The 19,724-nt window shown below is 37.0% G+C and overlaps 1 protein-coding gene and 1 pseudogene across 7 annotated transcripts in view; one reads left to right on the top strand and one right to left on the bottom strand.

Moving 5' to 3' along the window:
- LRBA (LPS responsive beige-like anchor protein) overlaps positions 1–19,724 on the bottom strand; it is a 759,801-nt gene that overhangs the window by 671,172 nt on the left and 68,905 nt on the right. The gene's annotated exons all lie outside the window — the stretch shown is intronic.
- Positions 33–6,899, top strand: LOC123932535 (annotated as a pseudogene).

Raw genomic sequence — 19,724 nt, 5'->3', positions numbered from 1 at the left:
TCTTTTCCAGCATCCTTAGCATCTGAATAGCCATGAGTCATTCTGGGCAAAGAGATATGAGAAGTGCTGAACAGTGTTCCCAGAACACCAGCTTGCTTGATGAAAGGAAAACAGATGTAGCTGTCCTAACCGTTTGCTCTTTTACCTTCTTCTCTCCCTAGAACGAAGATGTGATGTCCAAAGGTGCAGTAGCCACCTTGATGTCATGAGGCTTACAAGCACAAGCAGAGACAAAAAGCCAGTATGTTTAGAATGGTAGAAGGAAAGGTAAAAAGTGTTTAGCTCCTAAAGCCTTATTAAGCAGAACCACTAATGCCAGCAACTGCCTACCAAATCCCTCATTATGTGAGAAAAATAAAGCCTCTATTTCATGCAGCTATTAGATGTGTATTCTACTGCTTACAGGACACAAACCTAATATATAGATGTTCAAGAAATAAATGAAATTTATTTATTAAATGCATATATGAAAGAGTGGGTTATCAGAAAAGCTATCTTGGACAACTCCTTGTTTTAAATATGACTCAGAACTGCATTTAATTTAGGTGACTATAATTCATTTTGCACGTTAGAAAAATTCTTTTTATCACAGTTATAACCAAATACAATTAAACTGAATACGTGCAACAGAAAATGATATATAGCAATTCTGTTACATGAAACATTATCTCTAGATAAACAACTGCTGTTGTATTACATTTGTCTAAATAATAAAATATTTCAAGAAGGCTGATTTTAATGAGATAAATGATATAATAATACCAAATTTTCACAAAGATACCAGTGGATACTTTGGAATCAAAATAATAAAGACTTCAGGTATTAAATTTATTTAAATGAAACAATGCAAGCTCTGATAAGTAAGAGGCAGGTTTTTGAAGTCTAATTACAAAAAAAAAACTGAATATACCTTGGGGACCATAATTGTGGTAGTAATTAATTGTAATATATATCATTTAAGGAGAATAATAATGCTTAACAGAATATGCTAAACCTCGGGGCGCCTGGGTGGCTCACTGGGTTAAAGCCTCTGCCTTTGGCTCAGGTCATGATCTCAGGGTTCTGGGATCAAGCCCCACATCAGGCTCTCTGCTCAGCAGGGAGCCTGCTTCCCTACCCCCTACCCTGCCTCTCTGTCTACTTGTCATCTCTGTCTGTCAAATAAATAAATAAGATCTTTTTTAAAAAAACGAATATGAGGGGCGCCTGGGTGGCTCAGTGGGTTAAAGCCTCTGCCTTCAGCTCAGGTCATGATCCCAGCATCCTGGGATCGAGCCCCGCATCGGGCTCTCTGCTCAGCAGGGAGCCTGCTTCCTCCTCTCTCTCTCTGCCTGCCTCCCTGCCTCCTTGTGATCTCTGTCAAATAAATAAATAAAATCTTTAAAAAAAAAAAAAGAATATGCTAAATCTCTATTAACCAAAATGTTTGAAGAATACAGAAGCTCTGTTTACTGAGTTTTATTATTATCTGAGAGTTAATCAGAAAAAAAATTCCTATCTCAAACATTCTGTGTTAAATGTTTAAGTATACAGGAAAAGATGCCCATCTAGGACCTAACTTATATAAAGTTTAAGATCATTTAACCTAAGTGAATTTACCTTCAAATATAGAAGAAATGAGAATAACTATTACTGAAAATATTTAGACAAAACTGAAAAGACAGTATCAAAGAAAAAAGCAGCTGATATGGCAAGAGGACAATTTTTGAGAAGAGAAAAATGAAATTGAGAAAAAATATAGCCAGACTTTGAAATCATACTCTACATCTCTGCATTAGGAAGAAGGCAAAGAAAAAATTCAAACAAGAATGGCTAACAGTGGGGCGCCTGGGTGGCTCAGTGGATTAAGCCGCTGCCTTTGGCTCAGGTCATGATCTCAGGGTCCTGGGATCGAGCCCCGCATCAGGCTCTCTGCTCTGCAGGGAGCCTGCTTCCTCCTCTCTCTCTGCCTGCCTCTCTGCCTACTTGTGATCTCTCTCTCTGTCAAATAAATAAATAAAATCTTTTAAAAAAAAAAAAAAAAAAAAAAGAATGGCTAACAGTATGAACTTTGACATGAAGTTATACTCTATAACCCTGGACACTGGACAGTTCTTTTTTCATCTCAAATACCCAATCACTCTAAGAACTGAGAGGCATAAGATCTCAGTAAAGGCAGGATCCAATAATTCAACCACTTATAAAAATATCATCTACAAAATTATAGAAAATAATTAGAAATAATTATTTCTATAGAAATATATAGAATATATAGAATATAGAATATATATAGAAATATATAGAATATAGAAAATAATTAGAAAATAATTAGAAAAAATAGAAAAGCTCAGAATGATATAAAATTATATACTGAAGCACTGTTTATAAAAATAAAACACTGGAGGGGCGCCTGGGTGGCTCAGTGGGTTAAGCCGCTGCCTTCAGCTCAGGTCATGATCTCGGGGTCCTGGGATGGAGTCCCGCATCGGGCTCTCTGCTCAGCAGGGAGCCTGCTTCCCTCTCTCTCTCTCTCTGCCTGCCTCTCTACTTGTGATCTCTCTCTCTCTCTCTCTGTCAAATAAATAAATAAATAATAATAATAAATTTTTTTTTAAAAAAAGCTTTAAAAAAAAAAAAAACACTGGAAATAGCCTAAATATCCACCAATACAGAAACAGATATATAAACAATGGTACAACCATGTAAGAGGGAATACCATGCAGCATTTAAAAAGAATATAAATCTATATGTGTTGGCATGTGAAGATATTCAAGACCTACTACTAAATTTACAAAACAGTAGGTACAGAATGATAACATTTCTTTAATAATGCAATAATATTTTAAATTAAAGAATATGAAAATTCAGCTTCAGTGTCAGTATCGGGCCAAAACATGTTGCTTAGTTTCAGCTAACTGCCCAATTACACATCACTAAAGGCATTCCTAAAATTTAGATGATAAATTATTACATTATCAAGTATACTATCATCGTAAATAACCAGCATAACAATATCAGTAATATGAAAAGGATGAGTCACTTGGATTTAATACATTCACTCTAAAATACAAGCATTTTTGGGATAATAATCTTTTTATATGTGTTATATATATTAAAGTCTATCAGATACCTGAGGAATAAATGTGTATTTCTTCTTATAAGAAAATTAGTTTTATGAAAGCTATAGATTATACACACAAAAATAATTGAGAACATGGGCGCCTGGGTGGCTCAGTTGGTTGAGCAACCGTCTTCAGCTCAGGTCATGATCCTGGAGTCCCAGGATTAAGTCCCGCATTGGGCTCCCTGCTTAGTGGGGAGTCTGTTTCTGCCTCAGACCCTCCCCTCTCAGGCTCTCTCTCATATTCTCTCTCTCTCTAACAAATAAATTTAAAAAAAAATTTTTTTTAAATTAACTGAGAACACAAATAGCTAAATAATAAGAAAGCAAACTGTCATTAATGTGAGTTTAAAAGCCGCAGGGAAAAAAAACTGCAGGAAGAACATTATATTCTTTTTTTTAAACCAAAAAAAAAAAAAATATTTACAAATAGAGTAAAAGCCTGTGATAACTGAATTCAAATAACTGGTTACTGTCCTTTGCCTCACCCACACTTTACCATCAAAAATCTCAACTGGTAGGATAAACTTCAATGGATGGAGTATAGAATTATGAGAAAATGCCTCCTAATCATTTCACACTTTCTCAGTTCAGCTGTGTATAATACGAAATTTCACTGTTATTTTACTTTTGTGATTTTTAAAACACACAGACAAAAATTACTGAATTTAATCTCAAACTAGCGCCATCCTAAATTTTAAACAACTGAATTTTTAGACTCCATCTGTCCTATTATGGCAGAGTTTTAGTGTATATAAATAATAACAAAATACAAAATAAGAGGTTAGCTTACATTATAATTTAGTTCATGTACAAATCTTTAAGATCATTCCTAACACTGGGAAAAAAACACAGTAAGGCTTTCCCTTAGTAAATGGAAGAGAAGAAAGTAATTTCACTATGTTGATGGCAACATAACCATCAGCCTTTGCTTTACAACAACCTTTATACTGAGAGTTAGCCAAAATAATATCTTACTCCTCAGTCAACATCAGCTGAAAGGCTATTTAGGCTTACAAATGTGCATTCAGGCACCTAGGGCTCGGATGGTTAAGTGTCTGCCGTTAGCTCAGGTCATGATCCCAGGGACCTGGGATCAAACCCCCGCATCCGGCTCCCTGCCCAGCAGGAAGCCTGCTTCTCCCTCTCCCACTCCCCCTGCTTGTGGTCCCTCTCTTTCTGTATCTCTCTCTGTCAAATAAATTAAAAAAAAATTTTTTAAGTGTATTCAGTGACCATAAGAGCAATGTACCACTCCACATTGCCAAGAAAGTATTCTCTGAATTAGAATATGAAATGTATAAAAATTTAATAAAATGTTCAATAAAGAAATTTTCAGTAAGAATTAAAATCTTCTATGAAGTTTTACAAGTATTTTTATATTTCCAAAATTCCTTCTAAGATGATGATATTTGGTTTTACCCTCGTACAGATTTTCCCAATCAGCCAAAGGTCTATTTTATACCGCTCTAAGATACATATAACATATTTATGCATTATGTATGACAGTATATCTATAGAAAAGGCCTGAGGAATATACACCAGATTATTAGTAGTGATTATCTTGGAAGATGGGGGCACAAAAGGATTTTTACTTTCAAAATCATACATTTATGACACATTCCCATGTTTCAAAATAAGTATATATTTTCTTTAAATCTAAGGGGGAAAAAATAAGATATTTTAATCCTCTCAATATGCACTGAATATTTATGTGGAAAACTAGACAGGAAAAAATAATGGTTCTGGGGCGCCTGGGTGGCTCAGTGGGTTAAGCCGCTGCCTTCGGCTCAGGTCATGATCTTGGGGTCCTGGGATCGAGTCCCGCATCGGGCTCTCTGCTCAGCAGGGAGCCTGCTTCCCTCTCTCTCTCTCTGCCTGCCTCTCTACTTGTGTTCTCTCTCTGTCAAATAAATAAATAAAATCTTAAAAAAAAAAAAATAATGGTTCTTAGTTTGTACATTACTGGGAAAAATCAAACTATGCAATTGATGTATCCCATCAAAACTGAGGTAAAGAAAGCTCTTACACAGTAAGGATATAAAACAGAAAAAAGGTATACCGTACCAAGTATCACCAAGGACAGATGAATAAAATATCATTATTTACCTTTAGGTACTGAGGTCTTAGTTTTAATGATAGTAAAGTACTTTCATGGGTCACTCTGAACTGTATGTTGTCTAAGATCTTTAACCATAAGCCATAAATTATACCTTTAGAGTTTTCAGAAACCCATCTCCTCTTAGGAGAACAGTGTTTAATTAAGAGCATATCCTCTGGAGCAAGACTGGATTTGACTTCTAGTTCTACCAGATACCAAGTGTAAGACCAAGGGCAGGATAGTTCGCCTCTCTATGGCTCACTTTCTCATTTGCAGAATTAGAGTAATAATGGTACCCATCTCCTAAAGTTGTGAGGGTTTAATGAACTAACACATATCTCAATTAATGCATATCCTCATAGATGAAGATATAAGAACTCACACTTCCTTCTACTTGCTACTAAAATTCTCACTTCAAGAATAGCATCGGGGCGCCTGGGTGGCTCAGTGGGTTAAAGCCTCTGCCTTCGGCTCAGGTCATGATCCCAGGGTCCTGGGATCGAGCCCCGCATCGGGCTCTCTGCTTGGCAGGGAGCCTGCTTCCTCCTCTCTCTCTCTCTGCCTGCCTCTCTGCCTATTTATGGTCTCTGTCTGTTAATAAAATAAATTAAAAAAAAAAAAAAAGAATAGTATCTTCAAGTTCAATCCATAGCAGGAGCAGAGAACACACCTCAAAGAGTTCTGACCAGCCCCACCCCCAGTAGTCTAGTTGCCATCACACACTGTGACAAGGTGCAGCTATGGCTTCTGGCCCATCACCATGACCTCTAACTCCCAGCAGTGAGGCAACTGTCCCCACCCTCTGCTGTCCAGACACGAAGCTGGACACCTCCAGGAAGTGCGCAAGGAGCAGAGCAGGAGCCTAGGCCATCTCACATCCTCCGGCGCCTGTGGGAAGGGACAGCAAGATCATCACAAAAAAGGTTTTAGGAACAGTAAAATGGCTCAATGTGTAAGAAATGAATATGGTTTCATCAAGAGGAATGACACTGAGAAGATGTATTTGTACACCAGACTGCCATAAAGAAGAATAACCCCAGGAAGTACCCTCACAGTGTAGGAATGTGGAGACTGTACAGTTTGATGTTGAAGGAGGAAAGAATGCGGAGGGAGCAAATGTCACACAGGCTCTGGCAGAGCTCTAGCTCAAGACAGCAAACATGCAGCAGACCAAAACCATTATCTACACTATCCTTCACAGGGGTCCTCCCCACAATTACCCACAGAATTACCAAAATTGTGAGAGTGGGGAGAGAAAGAGGGCTGAGAGAGTGCTTCCAAAACCCAGATCCCAATGAGCCAGGCCTTCTGCAGGTGACAGTTCCCACCTAACTACATGCAGAGACCCAATGGGTGTCAACCACAGTCTTCCAACCCTCCTGCACATGGAAAAGTGTTAGGGAGCTGACAGGGTAGACCAGTAAGACAGGGTATGTATTGGGTTATATACCACAATTCTGCAGGGGTTCTCTTTGCCAAAGACAGCCTAGAGAGGGAGGCAATGAAGAAGGTAAGGAAAATCACGGAGATGAGACCCATGGTTAGCAGCCATCTCCATATCAATGCCACTGCAATTTTAATTACCCACGCAGATGCCCAGAAAACCCTAACCACCACCATGGCAAAGAGACAAAAGCAGCCGATCCACGAGCTAAGAATTCATCTTTTCCTAAGGCTGAGCAGGCCTGGGCTAAGTAAATGCTGGCTTACCATTTACACTATCATCCGGTTTCGTCATCCAATAAGAAGAAATGAATACGAAATTCCAGCAGTAAGAAATGAACAGAAGATTGGAGCTGAAGACCTTAAGTACTTGCTTTTTGCTCAGTGGCCAGATAAACACAACTATCTGCATTATCTATGCAGCTTAGGGTTTTCATTATTTTTACCTAAAGATGTCTTTTTGATGACAAACATGCTTTAAAAAAAAAAAAAAAAAAAAAAGCCTGCTTTTTCTCAATACACCCTTAAAGGTTTTGGGGGGTTTTTTGTTTAAGATTTTATTTATTTGACAGAGAGAGATCACAGGTAGGCAGAGAGGCAGGCAGAGAGAGAGGAAGAAGCAGACTCCCCGCCGAGGAGAAAGCCTGATGCGGGGCTGATCCCAGCACCCTGGGGTCAAGACCTGAGCCGAAGGCACGACCCACTGAGCCACCCAGGCGCCCCCACCCTTAAAGGTTTTTAAATTGTTTGATATCTGGTCAAATTGAGATTTTAACTTCATTCTAATCTGTAATAAAACTATACAACTGGATTTTTAAGTTGACAAATGGCATGCAGCTGTTAATAAGTCTTAAATTAATAATAATAATAATAACAATAATAACTTCACCTGATAGTTACAGGAAAGTTGTCATCTTCTGGTCTTTCTTCCTAGTGAACAGTCAACATACTAGCAATACATAAATTTTAAAAGCATATTCCACTTACAATAAAATAAAACCCTATTATAATGTACTAACTTAATTAACATCAAAGGAAGCTAAAAGTGACAGCTCTTTATGTTGTACTTTTATCATTATAATTTCTAAGTCCCTTCTTCATTATGTGATTATCATCCACTCTTAAGTCTTGATCCACAAAATGTTTTACACTCCAGGGTTTTTTTGTTCCTGTCATTTTAACCATGTGACTGTAGTCCCTAAAACTCTTCAATACCAAACAATACTCAATGTCCCATCATAACACTCTCATCATCAACCCTTTACTGTTATTAATTTAACGAACACACTACCTCTACTGACAATAGTCACCATCATGTTATATTCCATGACACTTTCCCAAAAACTTAGATATACAACCATTCCAAGGTATACAAATGCCCTACTATCCTCAACTTTCAGAATACTGCTTAATTGAAATCTAACTCACCACAGAGGGCACAATCATACAACCTCTCTCCTTTTTAAAATTATTAGTTTTTTAATCTAGACTTCCTAAATCCAATTACTTTCAATGCTACCTACTAGGATTACACCTTAAATCATGAAATTATCCTACCCGAAATCTGAAAATATTAGTAACCTACTCTAATCGTAGTTTCTTGTACCTTCAAATAACCTCATCATTCTATTTCTGCTATACCTGCTCTTACACATCACTGAGACTCCAGATACAGACTGTTGTACTTTATGTTACAGTACTTTTGTTCTATATCTGGAAGTCTCTATACCACTCTACACTACTATAGCTCAACTTAGCTTCTTTCCCAAGTTTTAAATTCATGTGTCCTGCTGCTTGTAGACAAACACACATGCTGCCTCAAAATAAACATAGCCAAAGCATAACTGATTATCTTCTCCCTATCCTGCTATGATTGCTACCCCAGTTGGTAATTCTATCCACATGGCAGAAACCATGATGTCATCTTCAACTCAGCTCCTTTATACAATGTCCAATTAATTGAATGCTGATTCTATCTCCTAAAATTTAAGTTTATCCCTCTTCCCCTTGCCTACCCTCACCAAACTAGCTGAGAACTCCTTCATTACACACTACTGTCAGAATACTTGATCTACTAGATTATATGTCCATAAAATACAGATGACTATACACATGGCTATAGACATTGGTTACCCTGTAAGGAGGTCAGAGGAGAAACAGGCTATGGGGAAGAAGAGACAGAAGATAGAACAAAGTTGAAAAAGATAAAGAAAAAATAAGAACCATACTTATAACTATATACACATATATAACATGTATGTATGTAAATAAAATTATATATGACTCTATGCATAAAGAAATTTTTATAACCAAAAGCAAATTTAGTCTAAGCTGAGGGTGTATGTATACCCTGTTTGCTCTATTCTTTATTATAAATCTCTTTTCAAGCACTTAAAAAAAAAAAAAAGAACTCTATTATTTCATTAAACTCATTTCCCTTTTTTTTAAACTAAGCAAGTAACTGGGAGCAACATTCTTGTGTATTCTTCTATTAAGGGCCATTTTTTTTTTTTTTTAATTTTTTAAGTCATCTCTATGCCCAACCTGGGGCTTGAACTCATGACCCCAAGACCGAGAGTGGCATGCTCCTCCGGCTGAGCCAGCCAGAAGCCCCTTAAGCCTCCACTTATTAACCATATTAAGAGAACTGATCAGGGACTACTCAAGCCAACTATGCAACAACATATCCAATAATCCCTGTGAAAGAATGGTACTTTGCAAAATCCCACCTAAATCAAATCTATCTGGGGAGTGTGGGGGAAAGCTACATAGTATAGCCCCTCTGCAAAGTTCAAACTGCACATGAAGGCTTGAAGAGGTTCTCAAATAAAGAATCCTGTGTAACTTCACTTGACCCATATGACCAGAGATTTCTTTCCCTACATAAACTTAAAACATGTATTTTGTAGAATGACTTGAACTAACCTAAAGCATTACTGATAGGAAAACTGATAGAACTAAAAGCATATATTAGAAAAAAGGGGAAAGTTTCATTTTAAGAACCTAAGAGAAGATAGGGTGCCTGGGTGGCTCAGTCAGTTAGCTGTCCAACTCTTGATCTCAGCTCAGGTCTTGATCTCAGTGTCATGAGTTCAAGTCCTACACTGGGCTCCTACTCAAAAAAAGCAAAAAGGAACCTAACAGAAGATCAAAATAAATCCAAAGCAAGCAGAAGGAAGGAAATAATAAATACAAGAGCAGAAGCTAATGAAACTGAAAGGGGGGGGGGAACAATAGAGAAAAACCAATGAAATAAAGAGCTAGTTCTTTAAAAAAAAAAAAAAGATAAAAAAATTTTAAAAGAATCATTACAATTGAGAATTTAGCAGGACTGAAAAATAACAAGAAAAAAAAATACAAATTACCACTAACAGGAATGAAACAGGAAATATCACTATAGACCCTGTAGGTAACAAAAAACAAGTGAATACTACGATCAACTCTAAACACATAATTTGACAGTACAGATAACCAATTTCTCAAAAAACACAAGCTACCACACTTACTCAATATGAAATAATGTAAATAATGCTATAACTATTAAGAAAATTAAATTCATAATTTTTTTTTATTTTTTTTTAAGGATTTTATTTATTTATTTGACAGAGAGAAATTACAAGTAGGCAGAGAGGCAGGCAGAGAGAGAGGAGGAAGCAGGCTCCCTGCCGAGCAGAGAGCCTGATGCGGGACTCGATCCCAGGACCCTGAGATCATGACCTGAGCCGAAGGCAGAGGCTTAACCCACTGAGCCACCCAGGCGCCCCAAGAAAATTAAATTCATAATTTTAAGAGCACCTGGGTGCCTCAGAGGGTTAAGCCTCTGCCTTCAGCTCAGGTCATGGTCTCAAGGTCCTAGGGTCTTGGGATCTAGCCCCACATCAGGCTTTCTGCTCAGCAGGGAACCTGCTTCCCGCTCTCTCTCTGCCTGCCCCTGTGCCTACTTGTTACTCTCTCTATGTGTTAAATAAATAAAAATATTTGTTTAAAAATTCATAATTTTAAATCTCTCAAAAAAAAAATTTGTAAGGTTGGTATTGTTTTACCAATTCTACCAAATGTTTAAAATTAACACGAACTTTACACTTCTCAACTCATTTTATGTGTCTACTATGATATCAAACAAAGATAGTACAAATACACTATATATCAATATTCCTCAAGAATATAAACACGGGGCACCTGGGTGGCTCAGTGGGTTAAACCTCTGCCTTCGGCTCAGGGCATGATCTCAGGGTCCTGGGATCGAGCCCCACGTCGGGCTCTCTGCTCAGCGGGAGCCTGCTTTCCCTTCTTCTCTCTCTACCTGCCTCTCTGCCTATTTGTGCTCTCTCTGTTAAATAAATAAATATAAAAAAAAAAAGAATTTAAACACAAAAATTCTTTAAATAACAGCAAGTAGAATTCAGTAATATAGAAGAATTGAATTCCATGACATAATGGATTTTATTCCAGGGATACAACATTATTTCAATATGCAAAAATCAATGTAACCCACCTTATTAATAGACTAAAGGAGAAAAATCACATTATCGTATCAATTGATGCCAAAAAAAAAAAGCATTTGAGAAAAATACAACACAAACTCATGATAAAAACTCTCAGAAAAACAGGAATAAAGGGAAACTTCTTCAACTTAGTAAAGAACGCCGACATAAAATCCACATCTAACACTGTAATTTATAGTAGAAAACTGAATGCTCTCCCCTTAAATCAGGAATAAGGCAAGGATATACACTCTCACCACTCTAACACAGTGCTGAAGTTCCAACCAAGGCTGTAATTGGCAAGAAGAGAAATAAAAGGCATGCAGATCAGAAAGGAAGAAACAAACTGCCTCTATTTACAGAAAACATGATTATCTATACAGAAATCCAAAGACATTTAACAAAAAACCTCTGTAGCTCAGTTGGTTAAGTGATTGCCTTCTGCTCAGGTCATGATCCTGGAGCCTCAGAATCTGACTCCCTACTCAGTGGGGAGTCTGCTTCTCCCTCGTTCTCTGCCCCTCCCCCCGCCCTAATGCGCTCTCTCTCTCAAAAAAAGAAAAAAAAAAAACCTCCTAGAACTAGTAGTGAGTTCAGCAAGGTCACAGGTTAGAATCTACAAAAATCAATTATTTTTAAAAAATTAACTGCATTCATTTCTATATACTAACAGTTAATATATGGACAATGAAATTAAAAATACAGTATTATTGGGATGCCTGGGTGGCTCAGTTCGTTAAGCGGCTGCCTTCGGCTCAGGTTATGATGCCAGGGTCCTGGGATCCAGTCCCACATCTGGCTCTGGGAGCTTGCTTCTCCTTCTGCCTGCTGTTCTCCCTGTTTGTGCTCACTCACTCTTTCTCTCTGACAAAAAAATAGTAAATAAAAATCTTTAAAATAAAAAAATACAGTATTATTTACAATTGCTCAAAAAACTCTGAAATACTTAGATATAGATATACCAAAACCCATACAGCACCTGAATGTTGAAAACAACAAAATGAGGATTTGAAAAAATAAAAGAAAATCTGAATAAATGTAGAGACATACTCTGTTTATATGATATTAATTCTCCCCCAAACTGATACACAGATTGAACACAATTCCTATCATAATCTCAGCAAGATTTCTGCAGATATAAAAAGATTATTTTAAAATTGATATTGAGGGACGCCTGGGTGGCTCAGTTGGTTAAGCGGCTGCCTTCAGCTCAGGTCATTATCCCAGCGTCCTGCAAGTCCCGCATCGGGCTCCTTGCTCCGCAGGGAGCCTGCTTCTCCCTCTGCCATTCTGTCTGCCTGTGTGCGCTCTCTCTCTGACAAATAAATAAATAAAATCTTTGAAAAAAAAATGATATTGAAAAGCAAAGGAAGTAGGATAGCAAAAACAATCTTGAAAAAGAAAAATAAAGTGGGAGAAATTAGTTTACCCAATTTCAAGACCTATATAGCTATAGTAGCTAAACTATGAGGTAGTGCCTAAAGAAACAGACGCGTAAATCAATACAACAGAATAGAGAACCCAGAAGTAGACCCAAATAGATATGCCCAACTGAGTTCTGACAAAGGTACAAAAGCAACCCAATAGAGGAATTTCAATAAACAGTGCTAGAGTAATTAAATATCCATAAATGAACAGATGAACCTTCACCTAAGTAGCTTACCTTACATAAAAACCAACAATATAAACTGCAGATTTAAAGGTAAAAAATAACTTTTAGAAAAACAAATGAGAAAAAATCTTCAGGATTTAAAACTAGGCAAAAAGTTCTCAGACTTGACATCAAAAGGAAGAACCCATAAACTGCACAGAACCTTATGAGGTAAATTTCCATATGTTGGTTATATTGATGTCAATATTATACTGTAGTTATGTAAGATTTTTCCACTGGGGGAAAGACAGTAAATGGTACAAGGGATCCCTCTCTAGTATTTCTTACAACTGCATATGAATCTATAATTATCTCAAAATAAGAAGTTTTATTTAAAAAAAAAAGTGACTCATGTGAGGTATGACCTAGGATTACTTGTTCCCATTGAAAAGAAAAATGTATTAACCTAGATGAAGTTCTCACTTCATCTTTCTCACAGGAAAGAACAGCCAAATAAAAGAGCAAAGAAACTCTGGTGAGCACAAATTCTGAAGCCATGTGTGAAGACACACAGTCACCATTTCTTTAACAAAACAAACAAAAAAGAACATGTGGTATGTTTAATCACTTGTCCTACATCTAAAAAAGTCTGTCATATAATATACCAAAAAATGATTAAGGATGTATTAATATCACAGAGTTTAACTATATATCCTATTGACTCAGATCAAATACTTGCATTATAGAATATGCAAATCTGAACCTTCAAACAGGAAATGAAATTTTCTAAATCCATTACATAACTTTGGATTCATGTATGCAGTGAAAGCTAATAAATCATTTAAACCATCATACACAGAACCTTTTCAAATTTGCATTTATCCACAGTAAATATTGCCATGTTCTATAATAGCTTGCTAGTTCAATCTAGCAAACTAGTGATTTATAGGAATGACATATTTTAAAAATCAGAAACCTGTCACACTGTGACAACCAGTCCAAAGTCCACTGAACTTATATTACTTGGAATCAAAACATCCTAAGATATGAGACAGCAAAATGTTGAGCATTCAATAATGTAATCAATTAATTCAGTATTTGGGTCTGATCACATGTAAAAATGTTTAAAACTGTAACATCACATATACTTTAAGATCCCTATTAATCTAAGCCCAGCTCTATTATCATTCTCTCAATGCTTCCAAGCTATTTTAAAAGACAAATACTGGGGCACCTGGGTGGCTCAGTGGGTTAAAGCCTCTGCCTTTGGCTCAGGTCATGATCCCAGAGTCCTAGGATGGAGCCCCGCATCGGGCTCTCTGCTCAGCAGGGAGCCTGCTTCCTTCTCTCTCTCTCTGTGCCTGCCTTTCTGCCTACTTGTGATATCTCTATCAAATAAATAAATAAAATATTTTTTAAAAAAGACAAATACCATGATTTCACTTACATGTGGAATCTAAAAAACAAAACAAACAAAAAACATAAACAGACATACAGAAAACAAACTGGTGGTTGTAGAGGGAGAGAGAGAAAATAGGTGAAGGAGATTAAAAGGTACAAAATTACAGATTTTTTTTTTAAAGATTTTATTTTATTTTATTTGACAGACAGAGATCACAATTAGGCAGAGAGGCAGGCAGAGAGAGAGGAAGGGAAGCAGGCTCCCTGCTGAGCAGAGAGCCCGATGCAGGGCTCCATCCTAGGACCCTGGGATCATTCATTACCTGAGCCAAAGGCAGAGGCTTTAACCCACTGAGCCACCCAGGTGCCCCAACAAAATTCCAGATTTAAAATAAATAAGTCACAGGGATGAAAAGTACAGCATAGGGAATAAAGTCAGTAATACTGTAATAATGTTGTATGGTGACAGACAATAACTGTATTTTTCTGTTGAGCCCGCATAATGTATAAAACTGTCAAATCACTATGTTATGTACCTGAAACTAACAAAATACTGTATTGTCAACTGTACTTCAATAACAAAATTGTTTTAAAAAATTTTTTTAAAGATTTTATTTATTTATTTGACAGAGAGAGAGATCACAAGCAGGCAGAGAGGCAGGCAGAGAGAGAGGAGGAAGCAGGCTCCCTGCAGAGCAGAGAGCCCGATGCGGGGCTCGATCCAAGGACTCTGAGATCATGACCTGAGCCGAAGGCAGCGGCTTAATCCACTGAGCCACCCAGGCGCTCCCAAAATTGTTAAAATTTTTTAATTAAATTTTTAAAAATGGTCACACATCATACTTTATAATTTAGCAACCGGTCCTATTTTGAAGTACAGCAAAACTTACAATATGTAAAAGAAATCTCTATATTACTTTTTCCACAAAAGATGAACTTTTAGATCTTTATAATAATTTCACATTAATATTCTTAAGTAGGAAGGGATACCTAGATGGCTCAGTCAGTTAAGCATCAGACTCTTGGTTTGGGCTCAGGTCATGATCTCACGGGTCATGGGATAAGCCCCAAACTGGGCTTCTCAGTGGGGAGTCTGCTTGAAAATTCTCTCCCTCTGTCTTTCCCCTCATTTGTACACATACATGTACTCTCTCTTTCCCTCTCTCTCTCTCTCAAATAAGTCTTTAAAAAAAAAAAAAAACTAGGCAGAATCATCAAATATGAAAACAGGAAATATATTAATAAAAGAATAATTGGAGACAACTGAAATATCTATCATAATAGACATCTGTTGTTTTGTCAATATTACACTCACTCTTCCTTTCATCCCTCATCCCCCTCACAGCATTCTCCAGGCAATGAGATTGCTACCTCACAGCTAGACCAGAGAGGACGCTTAATTCAGGCACATACAGTTCTCCATTCTCCTGGTCACAGTGATTAGTCAGTCCAGGGATGAAAATGTGACCTAATTCAGGCCAATCAAAATCATTACAAAGATTTTTTTTTTTTTTTTTTTTTTTTTTTTTTTGTGAGAGGAGAGGAAGGGGGAGAGGGAGAGAGAAACAACCTTAAGCAGACTCCACACTGGGTCTCAGTGTGGCTCAGGGCTCAATCTCACAACTCTGAGATCATGACCTGAGCTGAAATTGAGTCAGATACCTAAGCAACTAAGCCACCCAGGCATCCCCAAGATATTGTTTGTTGTTTTTTTTTTTAAATTGAGACATCAAAAGATAGGCTTTTGCACTTTGGGGACAAAAGCTATAAAGATATTTACACTGGCAGCTTCCAGCAGACATCTTCCCTGCCATGTATACAGAGAAAGTCACCTACATCATAAATGGAAAAAGAATATTCTGGTGGCATTAACTCTACAGTTCCAGTATCTAGTTCCAGAGCTCCCCTGGAAGCTTCATTAAATGACCTATTCTGATCAACAGTGAAAAGCTGGAAAGCTTTTCGTCTAAGATCAGAAACAAGACAAGGGTGACAACCCTTGCCACTTTTAAAAAATATTGGAAGGCCTAACCAGAACAATTGGGCAAATAAAGTAATAGAAGGCAACCAAATTGGAAAGGAAAAATTAATCTGTTTGAAGATGACAGGATCCTACAGAAAATTCTACAGAATCCACCAAAAATTGTTAAAACAGTAAAAATGAATTCATTAACAGTTTTAAGACATGAAATCAACATTCAAAACGTAAGTTGCATTTCTATACACTGACAAGGAGAGATCTTAAAAAGACATTAAATAAACAATTCCAATTATAGTAGCAAGAAAAAGTATAAAATAATTAAGAATAAATTCAAGAAGGTAAAAGATCTGTACAATGAAAAGCATTAAATACTAATGAAAGAAATCTATGACACAAATGAATGGAAAGACATCCTAAGTTCATTGCTTGGAAGAATTAACATTGTTAAAATGTCCATTCTACCCAATTGATTTAATAGTCCCACTTTCTTATTTTTTCTTTTGTTACCAATGTTTTTGGTGTTGGATCCAAAATATCACCGCTAAGACCAATATAAAGGAGGTTTTCCTTGAAAATATCATTTAAAAAGAGGAAAAACATGCAGATATTTTCTATTTGTTCATAAAAACCTAAAGAAACGGGGCGCCTGGGTGGCTCAGTGGATTGAGCCGCTGCCTTCGGCTCAGGTCATGGTCTCAGGGTCCTGAGATCGAGCCCCGCTTCGGGCTCTCTGCTCTGCGGGGAGCCTGCTTCCTCCTCTCTCTCTGCCTACTTGTGATCTCTCTCTCTGTCAAATAAATAAAATAAAATCTTTAAAAAAAAAAAAACCTAAAGAAACTTTGGAAAAATATATGAGGTGCCAACAGTTATTTTTCAGGTTTTCTTTAGCAAAAGCTGAATTAATTTGGGGGGAGATGATTTGGCAGAGAAAATGTGTGCTGAAAACATAAGGAACAGAGGGGGAAGAAAAATGTCACTGTATTCATTTTTTTGAACTATTAATGTATTATCTATATAAAATATCAAACAAAGACCAAAAAATGCTCATTATATTTGACAGCCCAGGAAATATAGGAAAAATACCATCCCACAGATCACTCATACTCGCTCAGATACTATACCCAACTAACATGCTGGTATCAATAAAGATAATCCTTAGGGGCAACTGGGTGACACAGCTGAGCATCTGACTCTTGGTTTCAGCTCAGGTAGTGACCTCAGGGTCCTGAAATCGGGCTCCAAGTTGGGCTCAGCACTCAGCATGGAGTCCACTTGGCACTTTCTCTCCCTCCTCTCCCTTTGCTCTTCCTGCTATGTACTCTCTCCCTCTAAAATAAATAAATCAATCGTAAAAAAAAAAAAAAGATGATCTTTAATACATAATCCACCTTCATTTTCTTTTTCTTTCTCAGTATTATGTGGAATGTTTTATCCACAAAGATAAAGAAGAACAGAGTGGAGTCTGTGGTGGAAGATGAGTTGGGAAGGAGAATTCAATGAATCAACTCTATTTACAAAATAAACATACTAAAAGCAAAATATTCAAGTGATATTTTTGTAGCTCACTCTCATATATGCTAATAAGGTTTCCCTGCTTGCTCTTACATTGATATTTATTTTAACTGTTCAAACTGACTAAATGGCAAAGCAGGATTCTTTCAGGTAGTTTAACGTAATATAAAACCAAAAAGGTAAACAGTGCTAGAAGTTGAAGTATTTAACAGAGTTAACAAATTTTCCCAACCAAAAGCATACTAATGGCAATGAATCTGTATTTCCCAAAACACTTATAACTGTGTGTTTTCTATCAGCAAACAAAGTACAAAGAATGGGGTTAAAATGAGATGGCTTTGGTAAGAATTAATATTTAAATGACTTCCTCAGTATCTTGCCATCAGAAATCCCAGGCTGAGGCCAGAGACAAACTCATGGCCTTGATATCTAAACAACATAGAAACATAAGCCTTCATCTAGCTATTAGTTATTTAAGATCTACTATTCACTTATAACACTAAAATACCAGCTACATACTGAATTTAATAAAAGCCCAATTTAATTTGGATGAATAGGGGTTAAAATCAGTAATATATTATATATATGAAAAAATTCTCACACCAAAAAATAACTCCAATTTAGTTCAGAACTCATACCAAGCTTCTCAAGAGCATTTTAACCATGTAATTACCCCTGTAAAAAAAAACAATCATAACTCTACATCATTTACAGAATACATTTCCAATCACCAGGCCCACTCTGCAAAAATCTCAAAAAGTCTCAACTCCCATTTTGTTCCCATACAATCACCAGTCAATCCAGTCCAGATGACTTAATTATAACGAGAAGGAACTTTAAAATTCTACTTCCTTGCCTTTGCTCTCCCTTCCTAAAATTCAAAGTTTGGCTCACTTCTTGCCTCTAAAAAAACCAAAAAGAAAGTAATGTTTCCCCACTCTGAACTGTTAAAACCCTGATACTTGTTAAACTCTTAACTGACCTATAGGGATGTCAATAATGGTGTTCAATTTCACAGGTTAGACAATCATAATATCACATATTAATTCAGGCCAATCAGAATTCTGCAGGGGTCTGAGCATCTTTATGATGTTATCTCTGAATATGTCTTCTTTCTACCTCATCCAGGCTATGTTCATTTCCCCAACTCAATACAACAGAAATTTGATAAAGTTCAATAATTCCAATAATTTCCCTCCCCAGCCCGACCCCTATGAGAGAAAGAGAGAGAGAGAGTCTACAAGCACAAGAGCATGACCACACAAGCGGGAGGGCCAGAAGGACAGGGAAAGAGAATCTCAAGCAGACTCCCCACTGAGCACGGAGCCTGAGGCAGAGCTCAACAAACCTGGGATCACAACCTGAGCCAAAACCAAAAGTCCCACGCTTAACCAACTGTGCCACCCAGGCACCCTAATAACTAAATCTTAAAAAAAAAAAAAAAAAAAAAAAAGAGGGGTGCCTGGATGGCTCAGTCGTTAGGCATCTGCCTTCAGCACCGGTCGTGATCCCAGGGTTCTGGGATGGATCCCTGCATCAGGCTCCATGCTCTGAGGGAAGCCTGCTTCTCTCTCTCCCACTCCCTCTGCTAGTGTTCCCTCTCCCACTATCTATCTCTGTCAAGAGAATAAATAAAATCTCTATTTAAAAAGAAAAAGAAGAATGCTTTCAGTTTAGAGTACCTACATGACAAAATACCATTCTCACCCTAATCTTAAAACGAACTGAAATTTATTTAGCAAACAGTTACAGCAACTGAAAAGTTAAGAGCTCTAATTTCACCCACCATTTTACACATGTTACTTGACTGGCCCAAAGAGGTATGGGGAAAGAATTTACATGTTATTAAAAAAAAAAAAATCAGTATACTAAATGTTAGCCCATAGACTGGGAAGAAAATATAAATGTGATTAAACTAAGATGAACAACAGATTTACACCATGCTGGCATAATGTACCTCTGTGCCATTATGATTACTGACAAAATTATTAGAAGTTTATAACACAACATATTTATAGATTCTCTTATACAACATCAAAACTACAAAAATGAAACAGATCAGCACCATTTTATGGGCATTTGAAGTAGTATGCATAGAATCAGCCTGTTCA

The sequence above is a fragment of the Meles meles genome, chromosome 2 (assembly GCF_922984935.1).
Source record: "Meles meles chromosome 2, mMelMel3.1 paternal haplotype, whole genome shotgun sequence".
NCBI lineage: Eukaryota > Metazoa > Chordata > Mammalia > Carnivora > Mustelidae > Meles > Meles meles.
The sequence above is the reverse complement of the archived record's forward strand: the minus strand, read 5'-3'. Positions and strand labels throughout refer to the sequence as shown.